The 21,740-nt window shown below is 48.9% G+C and overlaps 1 protein-coding gene across 3 annotated transcripts in view; it reads left to right on the plus strand.

Annotated features, from left to right (window-relative positions):
• The window catches only part of LOC134958013 (small ribosomal subunit protein uS2), a 92,312-nt gene that overhangs the window by 47,854 nt on the left and 22,718 nt on the right, over positions 1 to 21,740 (plus strand). The window lies entirely within an intron of this gene.

Here is a 21,740-nt window from a genome sequence, read left to right on the forward strand (position 1 = left end):
CAAATCACATCTCAGCAGAAAAAGACACCGTCTTTTCAGCCTCAGTCCTTTCGTCCCCATAAGGGCAAGCGGGCAAAAGGCCAGTCATATCTGCCCAGGGATAGAGGAAAGGGAAGAAGACTGCAGCAGGCAGCCCATTCCCAGGAACAGAAGCCCTCCACAGCTTCTGCCAAGTCCTCAGCATGACGCTGGGGCCGTACAAGCGGACTCAAGTGCGGTGGGGGGTCGTCTCAAGAGTTTCAGCGCGTAGTGGGCTCACTCGCAAGTGGACCCCTGGATCCTACAAGTAGTATCCCAGGGGTACAGACTGGAAATTCGAGACGTCTCCCCCTCGCAGGCTCCTGATGTCTGCTTTACCAACGTCTTCCTCCGACAGGGAGGCAGTATTGGAAACAATTCACAAGCTGTATTCCCAGCAGGTGATAATCAAAGTACCCCTCCTACAACAAGGAAAGGGGTATTATTCCACACTATATTGTGGTACTGAAGCCAGACGGCTCGGTGAGACCTATTCTAAATGGGAAATCTTTGAACACTTACATACAAAGGTTCAAATCAAGATGGAGTCACTCAGAGCAGTGATAGCGAACCAGGAAGAAGGGGACTATATGGTGTCCCTGGACATCAAGGATGCTTACCTCCATGTCCCAAATTGCCCTTCTCACTAAGGGTACTTCAGGTTCGTGGTACAGAACTGTCACTATCAGTTTCAGACGCTGCCGTTTGGATTGTCCACGGCACCCCGGGTCTTTACCAAAGTAATGGCCGAAATGATGATTCTTTTTCAAAGAAAAGGCGTCTTAATTATCCCTTACTTGGACGATCTCCTGATAAGGGCAAGGTCCAGAGAACAGTTGGAAGTCGGAGTAGCACTATCTCAAGTAGTTCTACGACAGCACGGGTGGATTCTAAATATCCAAAATCGCAGCCGTTTCCGACGACACGTCTGCTGTTCCTAGGGATGGTTCTGGACACAGTCCAGAAAAAGGCGTTTCTCCCGGAGGAGAAAGCCAGGGAGTTATCCGAGCTAGTCAGGAACCTCCTAAAACCAGGAAAAGTGTCAGTGCATCATTGCACAAGAGTCCTGAGAAAAATGGTGGCTTATTACGAAGCGATTCCATTCGGCAGATTCCACGCAAGAACTTTTTAGTGGGATCTGCTGGACAAATGGTCCGGATCGCATTTTCAGATGCATCAGCGGATAACCCTATCTCCAAGGACAAGGGTGTCTCTCCTGTGGTGGTTACAGAGTGCTCATCTTCTAGAGGGCCACAGATTCGGCATTCAGGATTGGATGCTGGTGACCACGGAGGCCAGCCTGAGAGGCTGGGGAGCAGTCACACAGGGAAAAAATTTCCAGGGAGTGTGATCAAGTCTGGAGATTTTTCTCCACATAAATATACTGGAGCTAAGGGCAATTTACAATGCTCTAAGCTTACCAAGACCTCTGCTTCAAGGTCAGCCGGTATTGATCCAGTGGGACAACATCACGGCAGTCGCCCACGTAAAAAATGGCAGAAACTGCAAGGATTTTTCGCTGGGCGGAAAATAATGTGATAGCACTGTCAGCAGTGTTCATTCCGGGAGTGTGGGGACTTCATCGGGAAGTCTTCCACATGATTGTGAACCGTTGGAAAAGACCAAAGGTGGACATGATGGCGTCCCGCCTGAACAAAAAACTGGACAAGTATTGCGCCAGGTCAAAAGACCCTCAGGCAATAGCTGTGGACGTTCTGGTAACACCGTGGGTGTACCAGTCGGTGTATGTCTTCCCTCCTCTGCTTCTCATACCCAAGGTATTGAGAATTATAAGACGTAGAGGAGTAAGAACTATACTCGTGGCTCCGGATTGGCCAAGAAGGACTTGGTACCCGGAACTTCAAGAGATGCTCACAGAGGACTCATGGCCTCTGCCGCTAAGAAGGGACTTGCTTCAGCAAGTACCATGTCTGTTCCAAGACTTGCCGCGGCTGCGTTTGACGGCATGGCGGTTGAACGCCGGATCCTAAGGGAAAAAGGCATTCCGGAAGAGGTCATTCCTACCCTGGTCAAAGCCAGGAAGGAGGTGACTGCACAACATTATCACCACATGTGGCGAAAATATGTTGCGTGGTGTGAGGCCAGGAAGGCCCCATGAAGAAATTTCAACTCGGTCATTTCCTGCAAACAGGAGTGTCTATGGGCCTCAAATTGGGGTCCATTAAGGTTCAAATTTCGGCCCTGTCTATTTTCTTCCAAAAAGAATTTGCTTCAGTTCCTGAAGTCCAGAAGTTTGTCAAGGGAGTACTGCATATACAACCCCCTTTTGTGCCTCCAGTGGCACTGTGGGATCTCAACGTAGTTCTGGGATTCCTAAAATCACATTGGTTTAAACCGCTCAAATCTGTGGATTTGAAATATCTCACAGGGAAAATGACCATGCTGTTGGCCCTGGCCTCGGCCAGGCGAGTGTAAGAATTGGCGGCGTTTGTCTCAAAAAAGCCCATATCTGATTGTCCATTCGGACAGGGCAGAGCTGCGGACTCATCCCCAGTTTCTCCCTAAGGTGGTGTCAGTGTTTCACCCGAACCAGCTTATTGTGGTACCTGCGGCTACTAGGGACTTGGAGGACTCCAGGTTGCTAGATGTTGTCAGGGCCCTGAAAATATAGTTTCCAGGACGGCTGGAGTCAGGAAAACTGACTTGCTGTTATCCTGTATGCACCCAACAAACTGGGTGCTCTTGCTTCTAAGCAGACGATTGCTAGTTGGATGTGTAGTACAATTCAGCTTGCACATTCTGTGGCAGGCCTGCCACAGCCAAAATATGAAAATGCCCATTCCAATAGGAAGGTGGGCTCATCTTGGGCGGCTGCCCGAGGGGTCTCGGCTTTACAACTTTGCCGAGCTGATACTTGGTCAGGGACACACCCTGACTGAGGAGGACCTGGAGTTCTCTCATTTGGTGCTGCAGAGTCATCCGCACTCTCCCGCCCGTTTGGGAGCTTTGGTATAATCCCCATGGTCCTGACGGAGTCCCCAGCATCCACTTAGGACGTTAGAGAAAATAAGAATTTACTTACCGATAATTCTATTTCTCGTAGTCCGTAGTGGATGCTGGGCGCCCATCCCAAGTGCGGATTGTCTGCAATACTTGTACATAGTTATTGTTACAAAAATCGGGTTATTATTGTTGTGAGCCATCTTTTCAGAGGCTCCGCTGTTATCATGCTGTTAACTGGGTTCAGATCACAGGTTGTAAAGTGTGATTGGTGTGGCTGGTATGAGTCTTACCCGGGATTCAAAATCCTTCCTTATTGTGTACGCTCGTCCGGGCACAGTATCCTAACTGAGGCTTGGAGGAGGGTCATAGGGGGAGGAGCCAGTGCACACCACCTGATCCTAAAGCTTTTACTTTTGTGCCCGGTCTCCTGCGGAGCCGCTAATCCCCATGGTCCTGACGGAGTCCCCAGCATCCACTACGGACTACGAGAAATAGAATTATCGGTAAGTAAATTCTTATTTTTTTTTGTAGAGTATACAGAATTGTGATTTACACATGTCATAACACTTCTGTATTTTTGGAGCTCTTATTTTGAAGAAAAAGGGCTTGCTATAAGTAGTGACGTCTGGGTAGCATTCTGTTTCTGTGGAGCTGTGCGAAGTATGTGAATCTATTTTGCAAATGCTAATACAATTTCTGCAGTGGAGTACACTAGGATTCCACAGGGAATACATTGGGGTGTAGTGCTGGATCTTGATCTGAGGCTAAAGCTTTGACTGTTCCAAGGATGCACTGCACCGCCTCTATAGCCCCACCTCCAGGTACTGGAGCTCAGTTTGTAAGTTGGTGTCTGCATAGCAGGTCACTTAATGGGGGGACTGAACTAGGCAGCCCTGAAAAGAGCTTTCTAGAAGACTTCAAGGGCTGCAGCACTCTTTATGTCTTTATGACATGCTGTGCTGCAGCTCCATCCCCTCCCTCAGCAGTGCTGCCTACTCCCACGGCCGGGTTCCCAGGTACTTACAGCGGAGGCGCATCGGACTCTCTCCAGGCTCACGTGGCTGCACTTCAGGGAGGAGGTAAGTGTCCCCCAGGTGGGACCTGCCGTTAAAGCGTGGTCCCACGAGACAGACCGTGCTGCTAGCGTGGACACTGTACTGCAGTGTCCACTGTGCTCCCACCAGGGAGCACAGGTCTGATTTACTAAAATCCATTTCTCTATCGTCCTAGTGGATGCTGGGGTTCCTGAAAGGACCATGGGGGATAGCGGCTCCGCAGGAGACAGGGCACAAAAAGTAAAGCTTTTTCCGATCAGGTGGTGTGCACTGGCTCCTCCCCCTATGACCCTCCTCCAGACTCCAGTTAGATTTTTGTGCCCGGCCGAGAAGGGTGCAATCTAGGTGGCTCTCCTAAAGAGCTGCTTAGAAAAAGTTTAGCTAGGTTTTTTATTTTACAGTGATTCCTGCTGGCAACAGGATCACTGCAGCGAGGGACTGAGGGGAGAAGGAGTCAACTCACCTGCGTGCAGGATGGATTGGTTTCTTGGCTACTGGACATCAAGCTCCAGAGGGACGATCACAGGTACAGCCTGGATGGTCACCGGAGCCACGCCGCCGGCCCCCTTGCAGATGCTGAAATCAGAAGAGGTCCAGAATCGGCGGCTGAAGACTCCTGCAGTCTTCTAAAGGTAGCGCACAGCACTGCAGCTGTGCGCCATTTTCCTCTCAGCACACTTCACACGGCAGTCACTGAGGGTGCAGGGCGCTGGGAGGGGGGCGCCCTGGGAGGCAAATGATTACCTATAAAGGCTAAAAATACCTCACATATAGCCCTAGAGGCTATATGGAGATATTTAACCCCTGCCTAATTTTTCTAAATAGCGGGAGACGAGCCCGCCAGAAAAGGGGCGGGGCCTATCTCCTCAGCACACGGCGCCATTTCCTCTCACAGCTCCGCTGGTCAGGACGGCTCCCAAGTCTCTCCCCTGCACTGCACTACAGAAACAGGGTAAAACAGAGAGGGGGGGGCACATTTATGGCGATATTTTGATATAACAAAGCAGCTATAAGGGAGCACTTATTATAAGGCTATCCCTGATATATATATAGCGCTTTTGGTGTGTGCTGGCAAACTCTCCCTCTGTCTCCCCAAAGGGCTAGTGGGTCCTGTCTTCGTTAGGAGCATTCCCTGTGTGTCTGCTGTGTGTCGGTACGTGTGTGTCGACATGTATGAGGACGATATTGGTGTGGAGGCGGAGCAATTGCCAAATATGAGGATGTCACCCCCTAGGGAGTCGACACCAGAATGGATGCCTTTATTTATGGAACTACGGGATAGTGTCAACACGCTAAAGCAGTCGTTTGACGACATGAGACGGCCGGACAATCAATTAGTGCCTGTCCAGGCGACTCAAACACCGTCAGGGGCTGTGAAACGCCCTTTGCCTCAGTCGGTCGACACAGACCCAGACACAGGCGATGACTCCAGTGGTGACGGTGACGAATCAACCGTATTTTCCAGTAGGGCCACACGTTATGATTTTGGCAATGAAGGAGGCGTTACATTTAGCTGATACTACAGGTACCACTAAACAGGGTATTATGTGGGGTATGAAAAAACTACCTATAGTTTTTCCTGAATCAGAAGAACTAAATGACGTGTGTAATGAAGCGTGGGTTGCCCCTGATAAAAAGCTGATAATTTCAAAGAAATTATTGGCATTATACCCTTTCCCGCCAGAGGTTAGGGAGCGCTGGGAAACACCTCCTAGGGTGGACAAGGCGCTAACACGCTTATCTAAACAAGTGGCGTTACCCTCTCCTGAGACGGCCGCACTTAAAGATCCATCAGATAGGAGGATGGAAAATATCCAAAAAAGTATATACACACATGCAGGTGTTATACTACGACCAGCTGTAGCGACTGCCTGGATGGGCAGTGCGGGGGTAGTTTGGTCAGAGTCCCTGATTGAAAATATTGATAACCTGGACAGGGACAATATTTTACTGTCGTTAGAACAAATAAAGGATGCATTTCTTTATATGCGTGATGCACAGAGGGATATATGCACACTGGCATCACGGGTAAGTGCTATGTCCATTTCGGCCAGAAGAGCTTTATGGATGCGACAGTGGACAGGCGATGCGGATTCAAAACGGCATATGGAAGTTTTGCCGTATAAAGGGGAGGAGTTATTTGGAGTCTGTCTATCAGATTTGGTGGCCACGGCTACAGCCGGGAAATCCACTTTTCTACCTCAAGTCACTCCCCAACAGAAAAAGGCACCGACTTTTCAACCGCAGCCCTTTCGTTCCTTTAAAAATAAGAGAGCAAAGGGCTATTCATATCTGCCACGAGGGAAGAGACAGCAACACGCAGCTCCTTCCCAGGATCAGAAGCCCTCCCCGGCTTCTACAAAAGCCTCAACATGACGCTGGGGCTTCTCAAGCGGACTCGGGGACGGTGGGGGGTCGTCTCAAAAATTACAGCGCGCAGTGGGCTCACTCGCAAGTAGATCCCTGGATCCTGCAGATAATATCTCAGGGATACAGGTTGGAATTAGAGACAGATCCACCTCGCCGTTTCCTGAAGTCTGCTTTACCAACGTCCCCCTCCGAAAGGGAGACGGTTTTGGAAGCCATTCACAAGCTGTACTCTCAGCAGGTGATAGTCAAGGTACCTCTTCTGCAACAAGGGAAGGGGTATTATTCCACTCTTTTTGTGGTACCGAAGCCGGATGGCTCGGTAAGGCCTATTCTAAATCTGAAGTCCTTGAACCTGTACATAAAGAAGTTCAAGTTCAAAATGGAGTCACTCAGAGCAGTGATAGCGAACCTGGAAGAGGGGGACTTTATGGTATCCTTGGACATCAAGGATGCGTATCTCCACGTTCCAATTTACCCCTCACACCAGGGGTACCTCAGGTTCGTTGTACAAAACTGTCACTATCAGTTTCAGACGCTGCCGTTCGGATTGTCCACGGCACCTCGGATCTTTACAAAGGTAATGGCCGAGATGATGATTCTTCTTCGAAGAAAAGGCGTATTAATTATCCCATACTTGGACGATCTCCTAATAAGGGCGAGGTCCAGAGAACAGCTAGAGATGGGATTAGCACTGTCTCAAGAAGTGCTAAAACAGCACGGGTGGATTCTGAATATTCCAAAATCCCAGTTAATGCCGACAACTCGTCTGCTGTTCCTAGGGATGATTCTGGACACGGTTCAGAAAAAGGTTTTTCTCCCGGAGGAAAAAGCCAAGGAGTTATCCGAGCTTGTCAGGAACCTCCTAAAACCAGGAAAGGTGTCTGTACATCAATGCACAAGAGTCCTGGGAAAAATGGTGGCTTCTTACGAAGCAATTCCATTCGGCAGATTCCACGCAAGAATTTTCCAAAGGGATCTGTTGGACAAATGGTCAGGGTCGCATCTTCAGATGCACCTGCGGATAACCCTGTCTCCAAGGACAAGGGTGTCTCTTCTGTGGTGGTTGCAGAGTGCTCATCTATTGGAGGGCCGCAGATTCGGCATACAGGATTGGATCCTGGTGACCACGGACGCCAGCCTGAGAGGCTGGGGAGCAGTCACACAAGGAAGAAACTTCCAGGGAGTATGGACGAGCCTGGAAACGTCTCTTCACATAAACATTCTGGAACTAAGAGCAATATACAATGCTCTAAGCCAGGCAGAACCTCTGCTTCAGGGAAAACCGGTGTTGATCCAGTCGGACAACATCACGGTAGTCGCCCATGTGAACAGACAGGGCGGCACAAGAAGCAGGAGTGCAATGGCAGAAGCTGCAAGGATTCTTCGCTGGGCAGAGAATCATGTGATAGCACTGTCAGCAGTGTTCATCCCGGGAGTGGACAACTGGGAAGCAGACTTCCTCAGCAGACACGATCTTCACCCGGGAGAGTGGGGACTTCATCCAGAAGTCTTCCACATGCTGGTAACCCGTTGGGAAAGACCAATGGTGGACATGATGGCGTCTCGCCTCAACAAAAAACTGGACAGGTATTGCGCCAGGTCAAGAGATCCGCAGGCAATAGCTGTGGACGCGCTGGTAACGCCTTGGGTGTACCAGTCGGTGTATGTGTTTCCTCCTCTGCCTCTCATACCAAAAGTATTGAGAATTATACGGCAAAGAGGCGTAAGAACGATACTAGTGGTTCCGGATTGGCCAAGAAGGACTTGGTACCCGGAACTTCAAGAGATGATCACGGAAGATCCGTGGCCTCTACCTCTAAGGAGGGACTTGCTTCAGCAGGGTCCCTGTCTGTTTCAAGACTTACCGCGGCTGCGTTTGACGGCATGGCGGTTGAACGCCGGATCCTAAAGGAAAAAGGCATGCCGGAAGAAGTCATTCCTACTTTGATTAAAGCAAGGAAGGAAGTAACCGTGCAACATTATCACCGAATTTGGCGAAAATATGTTGCGTGGTGCGAAGATCGGAGTGCTCCGACGGAGGAATTTCAACTGGGTCGATTCCTACATTTCCTGCAATCAGGATTGTCTATGGGTCTCAAATTGGGATCTATTAAGGTTCAAATTTCGGCCCTGTCGATTTTCTTTCAAAAAGAATTGGCTTCAGTCCCTGAAGTCCAGACCTTTGTTAAGGGAGTGCTGCATATACAGCCTCCTGTGGTGCCTCCAGTGGCACCGTGGGATCTCAATGTGGTTTTGGACTTCCTAAAATCTCATTGGTTTGAACCACTAAAAAAGGTGGATTTGAAATATCTCACATGGAAAGTGACCATGCTTCTAGCCCTGGCTTCTGCCAGGAGAGTGTCAGAATTGGCAGCTTTATCTTACAAAAGCCCATATCTGATTTTCCATTCGGACAGGGCAGAACTGCGGACTCGTCCGCATTTTCTCCCTAAGGTGGTGTCAGCATTTCATCTGAACCAGCCTATTGTAGTGCCTGCGGCTACAAGTGACTTGGAGGACTCCAAGTTACTGGACGTTGTCAGAGCATTAAAAATATATATTGCAAGGACAGCTGGAGTCAGAAAATCTGACTCGTTGTTTATATTGTATGCACCCAACAAGATGGGTGCTCCTGCGTCTAAGCAGACGATTGCTCGTTGGATCTGTAGCACAATCCAACTTGCACATTCTGTGGCAGGCCTGCCACAGCCTAAATCTGTAAAGGCCCACTCCACAAGGAAGGTGGGCTCATCTTGGGCGGCTGCCCGAGGGGTCTCGGCATTACAACTTTGCCGAGCAGCTACGTGGTCAGGGGAGAACACGTTTGTAAAATTTTACAAATTTGATACTCTGGCTAAGGAGGACCTGGAGTTCTCTCATTCGGTGCTGCAGAGTCATCCGCACTCTCCCGCCCGTTTGGGAGCTTTGGTATAATCCCCATGGTCCTTTCAGGAACCCCAGCATCCACTAGGACGATAGAGAAAATAAGATTTTACTTACCGATAAATCTATTTCTCGGAGTCCGTAGTGGATGCTGGGCGCCCATCCCAAGTGCGGATTATCTGCATAAATTGTACATAGTTATTGTTAACTAATTCGGGTTATTGTTGAAGGAAGCCATCTTTCAGAGGCTCCGCTGTTATCATACTGTTAACTGGGTTTAGATCACAAGTTGTACGGTGTGATTGGTGTGGCTGGTATGAGTCTTACCCGGGATTCAAAATCCTCCCTTATTGTGTACGCTCGTCCGGGCACAGTGCCTAACTGGAGTCTGGAGGAGGGTCATAGGGGGAGGAGCCAGTGCACACCACCTGATCGGAAAAAGCTTTACTTTTTGTGCCCTGTCTCCTGCGGAGCCGCTATCCCCCATGGTCCTTTCAGGAACCCCAGCATCCACTACGGACTCTGAGAAATAGATTTATCGGTAAGTAAAATCTTATTTTCGCATATGCTCTACAGTACCCATTGGTGAGGACCAGCACAGGGGATAAGATGCTGACCTGTAGCCCCTCCCCCAGCTCCAGCAGCCATCTACTGCTGTTCCTACCCAGGAGCTGCATTTCACTTTCCCTCACTCCCTGACAGATTTTTGCACAATCTTTACAAATAGCTGGGCCGATGTTCAGGACTGCAGGGCACTGTCTCCTCTCAAGCCGCCTGTCTCATAAGCGCTGTGCATTTACAGGCACTTAAGTATTCTACATGTCATTTTAGACAGTGTTGGTTGAGAGCAAGTGTACTGCTACCTGAATATCTAGTATAAGTATTCTATGATATACATCAAGTATTTACTGTGCATTGTTAGATCTATATACATACATATCTACATATAGTTTTACTAGTCCAGTGCAGTTTTATTTATCTGTAATAACTTCTGCATTGTACCTGTGACTGAGTGTGCCTGTAGCTGCTGTGTGGATTTCACTTGTGTATCCAACTTATTGCTATCACTATTTCTCTGACGTCCTAAGTGGATGCTGGGACTCCGTAAGGACCATGGGGAATAGCGGCTCCGCAGGAGACTGGGCACAACTAAAGAAAGCTTTAGGACTACCTGGTGTGCACTGGCTCCTCCCACTATGACCCTCCTCCAGACCTCAGTTAGAATCTTGTGCCTGGCTGAGCTGGATGCACACTAGGGGCTCTCCTGAGCTCCTAGAAAGTATATTTTAGGTTTTTTATTTTACAGTGAGATCTGCTGGCAACAGACTCACTGCAGCGAGGGACTAAGGGGAGAAGAAGCGAACCTACCTAACTGGTGGTAGCCTGGGCTTCTTAGGCTACTGGACACAATTAGCTCCAGAGGGATCGAACACAGGACCCGACCTCGATCGTTCGGTCCCGGAGCCACGCCGCCGGCCCCCTTACAGAGCCAGAAGCAAGAAGTGTTCAGGAAAATCGGCAGCAGAAGACTTCTGTCTTCAACAAGGTAGCGCACAGCACTGCAGCTGTGCGCCATTGCTCCTCATGCACACCTCACACTCCGGTCACTGATGGGTGCAGGGGGGGGGGGTGCCCTTAGCAGCAATATAAACACCTTGGCTGGCAAATCATCACAATATATAGTCCCAGGGCTATATATGTGATAAATTACACCTGCCAGAATTCCTAAAAAAGGCGGGAGAAAAGTCCGCCGAAAAAGGGGCGGGGCTAACTCACTCGGCACACTGGCGCCATTTTTTCTTCACAGTGCAGCTGGAAGACAGCTCCCCAGGCTCTCCCCTGTAGTTTTCAGGCTCAAAGGGTTAAAAAGAGGGGGGGCACTAAATTTAGGCGCAATATGTGTGTACAAGCAGCTATTGGGGGGGAAAATCACTCAGTTATACTGTTAATCCCTGCATTATATAGCGCTCTGGTGTGTGCTGGCATACTCTCTGTCTCCCCAAAGGACTTTGTGGGGTCCTGTCCTCAGTCAGAGCATTCCCTGTGTGTGCGGTGTCGGTACGGCTGTGTCGACATGTTGGATGAGGAAGGTTACGTGGAGGCGGAGCAGAGGCCGATAAATGGGATGTCGCCCCCTGTGGGGCCGACAGAGTGGATGGATAGGTGGAAGGTACCACATAAAAGGGGTTTTATGTTTGGGGAGAAAAAGCAGCCAGTGTTTTGTTCCCCCATCAGATGAGTGAATGAAGTGTGTAAAGAAGTGTGGGTTCCCCGATAAGAAACTGGTAATTTCTAAAAAGTTACTGATGGCGTACCCTTTCCCGCCAGAGGATAGGTCACGTTGGGAGATATCCCCTAGGGTGGATAAGGAGCTCACACGTTTGTCAAAAAAGGTGGCACTGCTGTCTTAGGATACGGTCACTTTGAAGGAGCCTGCTGATAAAAAGCAGGAGACTATCCTGAAGTCTCTATATACACACTCAGGTACTATACTGAGACTTGCAATTGCCTCAGCATGAATAGTGCTGCTGCTGCAGCGTGGTCTGATACCCTGTCAATATTAATACCCTAGACAGAGATAATATTTTGCTAACATAGAGCATATTAAAGACGTCTTATATATGAGGGATGCACAGAGGGATATTTGCCAGCTGGCATCCAGAATTAAGGCAATGTCCATTCTGCCAGGAGGGTATTAGAGAACATGGAGATTCTGCCTTATAAGGGTGAGGAATTGTTTGGGGATGGTCTCTGGGACCTCGTATCCACAGCAACAGCTGGGAAGAAAATGTTTTACCTCAGGCTTCCTCACAGCCTAAGAAAGCACCGTATTTTCAGGTACAGTCCTTTCGGCTTCAGAAAAGCAAGCGGGTCAAAGGCGCTTCCTTTCTGCACAGAGACAAGGGAAGAAGGAAAAAGCTGCACCAGACAGCCAGTTCCCAGGATCAAAAATCTTTCCCTGCTTCCTCTGAGTCCACCGCATGACGCTGGGGCTCCACAGGTGGAGACAGGTGCGGTGGGGGCGCGTCTCGGGAACTTCAGGGACCAGTGGGCTTGCCCACAGGTGGATCCCTAGGCTCTGCAAGTAGTATCACAGGGATACAAGCTGGAGTTCGAGGCGACTCCCCCTCGCCGTTACCTCACATCAGCCTTGCCTGCTGCCCTCGGAGAAAGGGAGGTAGTACTGGCTGCAATTCACAAGCTGTCCTTCCGGCAGGTGAAATCAAGGTACCCCTCCTTCAACAAGGCCGGGGTTACTATTCCAAAATGTTTGTGGTACCGAAACCAGACTGTTCGGTGAGACCCATTCTAAAATTGAAATCCTTGAACACTTATATACGAAGGTTCAAGTTCAAAATGGAATCGCTCAGGGCGATTACTGCAAGCCTGGAGAATTTCATGGTATCACTGGACATCAAGGATGCTTACCTGCATGTCCCTATTTACCCTCCTCACCAGGAGTACCTCAAAATTGTGGTACAGGTTTGTCATTACCAATTCCAGACGTTGCCGTTGGTCTGTCCCCGGCACTGAGGGTATTTACCAAGGTAATGTCCGAAATAATTATCCCGTACTTGGACGATCTCCTCCTTATAAATGCGAGGTCCAGGGAGCAGTTGTTCGTCGGAGTAGCACTATCTCGGGAAGTGCTACAACAGCACGGCTGGATTCTGAATATTCCAAAGTCGCAGCTGGTTCCTACGATGTGTCTACTGTTCCTGGGTATGGTTCTGGACACAGAACAAAGGTTTTCTCCCGGAGGAGAAGTCCAAGGAGTTGTCGTCTCTAGACAGAGACCTCCTAATACAAATACAGGTGTCGGTGCATCAATGCACGTGAGCCCTGGGAAAGATGGTAGCTTCTTACGAAAAAATTCCATTTGGCAGGTTCCATGCAAGGATCTTCCAGTGGGATCTGTTGGACAAGTGGTCCGGGTCGCATATTCAGATGCATCGGCGGATAACCCTGTCTCCAAGGACCAGGGTGTCGCTGTTGTGGTGGCTGCAGAGTGCTCATCTTCTAGAGGGCCGCAGATTCGGCATACAGGACTGGGTCCTGGTTACCACGGATGCCAGCCTTCGAGGCTGGGGGGCAGTCACACAGGGAAGAAACTTCCAAGGACTATGGACAAGTCAGGAGACTTCCCTACACATAAATTTTCTGGAACTAAGGGCCATTAACAATGCCCTAAGTCAGGCTAGATCCCTGCTTCAACACCGGCCGATGCTGATCCAGTCAGACAACATCACGGCGGTCGCTCATGTAAACCGACAGGGCGGCACAAGAAGCAGGATGGCGATGGCAGAAGCCACAAGGATTCTCCGATGGGCGGAAAATCATGTGTTAGCACTGTCAGCAGTGTTCATTCCCGGAGTGGACAACTGGGAAACAGACTCTCAGCAGACACTACCTCCACCCGGGAGAGTGGGGACTTCATCCAGAAGTCTTCCAAATGATTGTACACCGTTGGGAAAGGCCACAGGTGGACATGATGGCGTCCCGCCTCAACAAAAAGCTAAAAAGATATTGCGCCAGGTCAAGGGACCCTCAGGCGATAGCTGTGGACGCTCTGGTAACACCGTGGGTGTACCAGTCGGTGTATGTGTTCCCTTCTCTGCCTCTCATACCCAGGGTAATGAGAATAATAAGAAGGAGAGGAGTAAGAACTATACTCATTGTTCCAGATTGGCCAAGAAGAGCTTGGTACCCAGAACTCCAAGAAATGATCTCAGAGGACCCATGGCCTCTGCTGCTCAGACAGGACCTGCTGCAGCAGGGGGCCTGTCTGTTCCAAGACGTACCGCGGCTGCATTTGACGGCATGGCGGTTGAACGCCGGATCCTGAAGGAAAAGGGCATTCCGGAGGAAGTTATCCCTACGCTAATTAAAGCTAGGAAAGAAGTGAGCGCAAACCATTATCACCGCATATGGTGGAAATATGTTGCGTGCTGTGAGGCCAGGAAGGCCCCAACGGAGGAATTTCAGCTAGGTTGATTTCTGCACTTCCTACAGTCAGGGGTGACTATGGGCCTAAAATTGGGTTCCATTAAGGTCCAGATTTCGGCTCTATCGATTTTCTTCCAAAAGAACTGGCTTCACTGCCTGAAGTTCAGACTTTTGTTAAGGGAGTGCTGCATAGTCAGCCCCCGTTTGTGCCTCCAGTGGCACCGTGGGATCTCAACGTGGTGTTGGATTTCCTGAAGTCGCATTGGGTTGAGCCACTTAAATCCGTGGAGCTAAAATACCTCACGTGGAAAGTGGTCATGCTGTTGGCCTTGGCGTCGGCCAGGCGTGTATCAGAATTGGCGGCTTTATCATGCAAAAGCCCTTATCTGATTTTTTTTATATGGATAGGGCGGAATTGAGGACTCTTTCCCAATTCCTTCCTAAGGTGGTATCGGTGTTTCATGTGAACCAACCTATTGTGCCTGCGGCTGCTTGGGACTTGGAGGATTCCAAGTTGCTTGACGTAGTCAGGGCCCTGAAAATGTTTCCAGGACGGCTGGAGTCAGGAAAACTGACTCGCTGTTTATCCTATATGCACCCAACAAGCTGGGTGCTCCTGCTTCTAAGCAGACTATTGCTCGCTGGATCTGTAGCACGATTCAACTTGCACGTTCTGCGGCTGGACTGCCGCACCCTAAATCTGTAAAAGCCCATTCTACGAGGAAAGGGGCTCTTTTTGGGCGGCTGCCCGAGGGGTCTCGGCTTTACAATTTTGCCGAGCTGTTACTTGGTCGGGTTCAAACACTTGCAAGAGTCTACAAGTTTGATACCCTGGTTGAGGAGGACCTTGAGTTCTCTCATTCGGTGCTGCAGAGTCATCCGCACTCCCGCCCGTTTGGGAGCTTTGGTATAATCCCCATGGTCCTTACGGAGTCCCAGCATCCACTTAGGACGTCAGAGAAAATAAGATTTTACTCACCGGTAAATCTATTTCTCGTAGTCTGTAGTGGATGCTGGGCGCCCATCCCAAGTGCGGATTGTCTGCAATACTTGTATATAGTTATTGCCTAACTAAAGGGTTATTGAGCCATCTGTTGAGAGGCTCAGTTATATTTCATACTGTTAACTGGGTATACTATCACGAGTTATACGGTGTGGCTGGTATGAGTCTTACCCGGGATTCAAAATCCATCCTTATTGTGTCAGCTCTTCCGGGCACAGTATCCTAACTGAGGTCTGGAGGAGGGTCATAGTGGGAGGAGCCAGTGCACACCAGGTAGTCCTAAAGCTTTTAGTTGTGCCCAGTCTCCTGCGGAGCCGCTATTCCCCATGGTCCTTACTGAGTCCCAGCATCCACTACGGACTACGAGAAATAGATTTACCGGTGAGTAAAATCTTATTATTCTGTACCCTGGGGAGCTAGGTGGCTAGGTCTGTTATGCTCTAAGGCTACATTCCCTATAATGTCTGCCACACGGGAAATCATTGGACACCTCTGCATCAGGCAGTGCATGCACAAGGATTTACCTGAGGAGGAAAATGTCAGTTTTGTGTACTGGGTGCCATACATCTACCAGTCAGCCTGTAGCCATTCAAGAGCCACCTTGGGCTGCATTATCAAATATGCTGAATACACTTGTGACACGTCTTTCACCCCCTGTGGGATCTCCTGTGCCATTGCAGCCACATATTGTCCCTGTAGGTAATCTGCACTGGGTGGACACTGTCTACCCAGATGCTGCTGCTACTACTTCTAAAACATCTACATCAATCTTTGGTGAGACAAATGCTTACCCCAAATACCTCTGGGGTTAAGGGGTCATCTGATCGGGCCGCTTCTCCCCCCCCCCCCCCCCCCCCCCCCCCCCCACAATCCATTGATTCAGATAATTTGTCGGATGCGGAATATACAGATCCGTCAGACACGGATACAGTTGCTTCTGACGAGGAACCTACAACTCGGGTTGATGTTCCTGACCTAGTGGAGGCTATTAAGTTGATTCTACAGTTTAGATGAGGTAGATCCCACTGCTGTATCTAAAAAGCCGGATAAGTTCAAATATTATATTGCTAAAGCCTTACCACATTCTGACCATTTAATTGACACGTGTCAGGAATCCTGGGCTTCTCCAGGAAAAATTCTGTCTAAGAAAAATGTTGGCTTGTTAACCTATCCCTGTAGAGTTGAGTAACAAGTGGGGAAACTCCACCACCGGTGGACTCATGTCGCCCATCTTGTGGTGTCGCCTTCTCTGCCAGTCACCTCACTGAAGGAACTGACAATAAAGGTGAGGGATGCATGAAGTCTATTCCCTTACTGGTGCTGTACATAGACCTACTATAGCAGCCTCCTGGGCTGCAAAAGGTATTGAAGCATGGGTTTAGGCATTAGAGGAAGAGCTACCTCAAGATATTTTCTCTAACGTCCTAAGTGGATGCTGGGGACTCCGTAAGGACCATGGGGATTAGCGGCTCCGCAGGAGACTGGGCACAACTATAAAGAGAGCTTTTAGACTACTGGTGTGCACTGGCTCCTCCCACTAAGACCCTCCTCCAGACCTCAGTTAGATTCTTGTGCCTGGCTGAGCTGGATGCACACTAGGGGCTCTCCTGAGCACCTAGAAAGAAAGTATATTTAGGTTTTTTATTTTACAGTGAGATCTGCTGGCAACAGACTCACTGCAGCGAGGGACTAAGGGGAGAAGAAGCGAACCTACCTAACAGGTGGTAGTTTGGGCTTCTTAGGCTACTGGACACCATTCGCTCCAGAGGGATCGACCGCAGGACCCGACCTTGGAGTTCGTTCCCTGAGCCGCACCGCCGTCCCCCTTACAGAGCCAGAAGCAACGAAGAGGTCCGGAAAATCGGCGGCAGAAGACTTCGGTCTTCACCAAGGTTGCGCACAGCACTGCAGCTGTGCGCCATTGCTCCTCATGTACACCTCACACTTCGGTCAGTGATGGGTGCAGGGCGCTGGGGGGGGGGGGCGCCCTGAGGGCAATATAGAACACCTTGGCTGGCAAATATACATCATATATAGTCCTAGAGGCTATATAGATGTAACATTACCCCTGCCAGTATTACAGAAAAAGCGGGAGAAAGTCCGCCGAAAAGGGGGAGGGGCTTCTCCCTCAGCACACTGGCGCCATTTTTCCCTCACAGTTCCGCTGGAAGGTAGCTCCCTGGCTCTCCCCTGCAGTCTGAATACTACAGAAGGGTAAAAAAGAGAGGGGGCACTAAATTTAGGCGCAGTATTATTATTATTATTATTATTATTACTACCAGTTATTTATATAGCGCACACATATTCCGCAGCGCTTTACAGAGAATATTTGGCCATGCACATCAGTCCCTGCTCCAGTAGAGCTTACAATCTATATTCCCTACCACATGTACACACACATTCAAGCTAGGGTTAATTTTTTATTGGGATCCAATTAACCTACCAGTATATTTTTGGATTGTGGGAGGAAACCGGAGTACCCGGAGGAAACCCACGCAAGTACGGGGAGAATATACAAACTCCACACAGTTGGGCCATGGTGGGAATCGAACCCATGACCTCGGTGCTGTGAGGCAGTAATGCTAACCATTACACCATCCGTACTGCCCAAAGTATAGATACATACATATATATATATATATATATATATATATATATATATATATATATATATATATATATATATATATATATAAAATATATATTTCTCTATCGTCCTAGTGGATGCTGGGGTTCCTGAAAGGACCATGGGGAATAGCGGCTCCGCAGGAGACAGGGCACAAAAAGTAAAGCTTTAGGATCAGGTGGTGTGCACTGGCTCCTCCCCCTATGACCCTCCTCCAAGCCTCAGTTAGATTTTTGTGCCCGGCCGAGAAGGGTGCAATCTAGGTGGCTCTCCTAAAGAGCTGCTTAGAAAAGTTTAGCTTAGGTTTTTTATTTTACAGTGAGTCCTGCTGGCAACAGGATCACTGCAACGAGGGACGTAGGGGAGAAGAAGTGAACTCACCTGCGTGCAGGATGGATTGGCTTCTTTGGCTACTGGACATTAGCTCCAGAGGGACGATCACAGGTACAGCCTGGATGGTCACCGGAGCCTCGCCGCCGGCCCCCTTGCAGATGCTGAAAAGAGAAGAAGGTCCAGAATCGGCGGCAGAAGACTCCTCAGTCTTCTTAAGGTAGCGCACAGCACTGCAGCTGTGCGCCATTGCTCTCAGCACACTTCACACGGCAGTCACTGAGGGTGCAGGGCGCCCTGGGAGGCAATGTAAACCTATTTTTTGGCAAAAAAATACCTCACATATAGCCTCCGGGGGCTATATGGAGATATTTAACCCCTGCCAGAATCCGTTGAAGAGCGGGAGACGAGCCTGCCGAAAAAGGGGCGGGGCCTATCTCCTCAGCACACAGCGCCATTTTCCCTCACAGAAAGGCTGGAGGGAAGGCTCCCAGGCTCTCCCCTGCACTGCACTACAGAAACAGGGTTAAAACAGAGAGGGGGGGCACTAATTTGGCGTTAGAAATATATAAAAAGATGCTATAAGGGAAAACACTTATATAAGGTTGTCCCTATATAATTATAGCGTTTTTTGGTGTGTGCTGGCAAACTCTCCCTCTGTCTCTCCAAAGGGCTAGTGGGTCCTGTCCTCTATCAGAGCATTCCCTGTGTGTGCTGTGTGTCGGTACGTGTGTGTCGACATGTATGAGGACGATGTTGGTGAGGAGGCGGAGCAATTGCCTGTAATGGTGATGTCACTCTCTAGGGAGTCGACACCGGAATGGATGGCTTATTTAGGGAATTACGTGATAATGTCAACACGCTGCAAGGTCGGTTGACGACATGAGACGGCCGACAAACAATTAGTACCGGTCCAGACGTCTCAAAAACACCGTCAGGGGTTTTAAAACACCCGTTTACCTTAGTCGGTCGACACAGACACGGACACTGAATCCAGTGTCGACGGTGAATAAACAAACGTATTCCTTATTAGGGCCACATGTTAAGGGCAATGAAGGAGGTGTTACATATTTCTGATACAGGTTGAGTATCCCATATCCATATATTCCGAAATACGGAATATTCCGAAATACAGACTTTTTTGAGTGAGAGTGAGATAGTGAAATCTTTGTTTTTTGATGGCTCAGTTTACACAAACTTTGTTTAATACACAAAGTTATTAATAATATTGTATTAAATGACCTTCAGGCTGTGTATACAAGGTGTATATGAAACATAAATGAATTGTGTGTATGTATACACACTTTGTGCATTAAACAAAGTTATAAAAAATATTGGCAAAAATTACCTTCAGGCTGTGTGTATAAGGTGTATATGAAACATAAATGCATTCTGTGCTTAGATTTAGGTCCCATCACCATGATATCTCATTATGGTATCTAATTATTCCAAAATACAGAAAAATCCATTATCCAAAATACCTCTGGTCCCAAGCATTTTGGATAAGGGATACTCAACCTGTACTACAAGTACCACAAAAGAGGGTATTATGTGGGATGTGAAAACTACCTGTAGTTTTTCCTGAATCAGATAAATTAAATGAAGTGTGTGATGATGCGTGGGTTCCCCCCGATAGAAAATTATTGGCGGTATACCCTTTCCCGCCAGAAGTTAGGGCGCGTTGGGAAACACCCCTTAGGGTGGATAAGGCGCTCACACGCTTATCAAAACAAGTGGCGGTACCGTCTATAGATAGGGCCGTCCTCAAGGAGCCAGCTGACAGGAGGCTGGAAAATATCATATAAAAGTATATACACACATACTGGTGTTATACTGCGACCAGCGATCGCCTCAGCCTGGATGTGCAGAGCTGGGGTGGCTTGGTCGGATTCCCTGACTAAAAATATTGATACCCTTGACAGGGACAGTATTTTATTGACTATAGAGCATTTAAAGGATGCATTTCTATATATGCGAGATGCACAGAGGGATATTTGCACTCTGGCATCAAGAGTAAGTGCGATGTCCATATCTGCCAGAAGATGTTTATGGACACGACAGTGGTCAGGTGATGCAGATTCCAAACGGCACATGGAAGTATTGCCGTATAAAGGGGAGGAGTTATTTGGGGTCGGTCCATCGGACCTGGTGGCCACGGCAACAGCTGGAAAATCCACCTTTTTTACCCCAAGTCACATCTCAGCAGAAAAAGACACCGTCTTTTCAGCCTCAGTCCTTTCGTCCCTATAAGAGTCATATTTGCCCAGGGATAGAGGAAAGGGAAGAAGACTGCAGCAGGCAGCCCATTCCCAGGAACAGAAGCCTTCCACCGCTTCTGCCAAGCTCTCAGCATGACGCTGGGACCGTACAGGACCCCTGGATCCTACAAGTAGTATCCCAGGGGTACAGATTGGAATGTCGAAACGTTTCCCCCTCGCAGGCTCCTGAAGTCTGCTTTACCAAGGTATCCCTCCGACAAGGAGGCAGTATGCGAAAAAATTCACAAGCTGTATTCCCAGCAGGTGATAATCAAATTACCCCTCCTACAACAAGGAAAGGGGTATTATTCCACACTATATTGTGGTACTGAAGCCAGAAGGCTAGGTGAGACCTATTCTAAATCTAAAAAAATTTGAACACTTACAAAGGTTCAAATCAAGATGGAGTCACTCAGAGCAGTGATAACGAACCAGGAAGAAGGGGACTATATAGTGTCCCGGGACATCAGGGATGCTTACCTCCATGTCCCAAATTTGCCCTTCTCACTAAGGGTACCTCAGGTTCGTGGTATAGAACTGGCACTGTCAGTTTCAGACGCTGCCGTTTGGATTGTCCACGGCACCCCGGGTCTTTACCAAGGTAATGGCCGAAATGATTCTTCTTCGAAGAAAAGGCGTCTTAATTACCCCTTACTTGGACGATCTCCTGATAAGGGCAAAGTCCAGGGAACAGTTGGAGGTCGGAGTAGCACTATCTCGGATACTGCTACAACAGCACGGATGGATTCTAAATATTCCAAAATCGCAGCTGATCCTGACGACACGTCTGCTGTGCCTAGGGATGATTCTGGACACAGTCCAGAAAAAGGTGTTTCTCCCGGAAGAGAAAGCCAGGGAGTTATCCGAGCTAGTCAAGAACCTCCTAAAACCAGGAAAAGTGTCAGTGCATCATTGCACAAGGGTCCTGGTAAAAATGGTGGCTTCCTACGAAGCAATTCCATTCGGCAGATTTCACGCAAGAACTTTTCAGTGGGATCTGCTGGACAAATGGTCCGGATCGCATCTTCAGATGCATCAGCGGATAACCCTATATCCAAGGACAAGGGTGTCTCTCCTGTGGTGGTTATAGAGTGCTCATCTTCTAGAGGGCCGCAGATTCGGCATTCAGGATTGGATGCTAGTGACCACGGAGGCCAGCCCGAGAGGCTGGGGAGCAGTCACACAAGGAAAAAATTTCCAGGGAGTGTGATCAAGTCTGGAGACTTTTCTCCACATAAATATACTGGAGCTAAGGGTAAATTTATAATGCTCTAAGCTTAGCAAGA

The sequence above is a fragment of the Pseudophryne corroboree genome, chromosome 9 (genome assembly GCF_028390025.1).
Source record: "Pseudophryne corroboree isolate aPseCor3 chromosome 9, aPseCor3.hap2, whole genome shotgun sequence".
Classification (NCBI taxonomy): Eukaryota; Metazoa; Chordata; class Amphibia; order Anura; family Myobatrachidae; genus Pseudophryne; species Pseudophryne corroboree.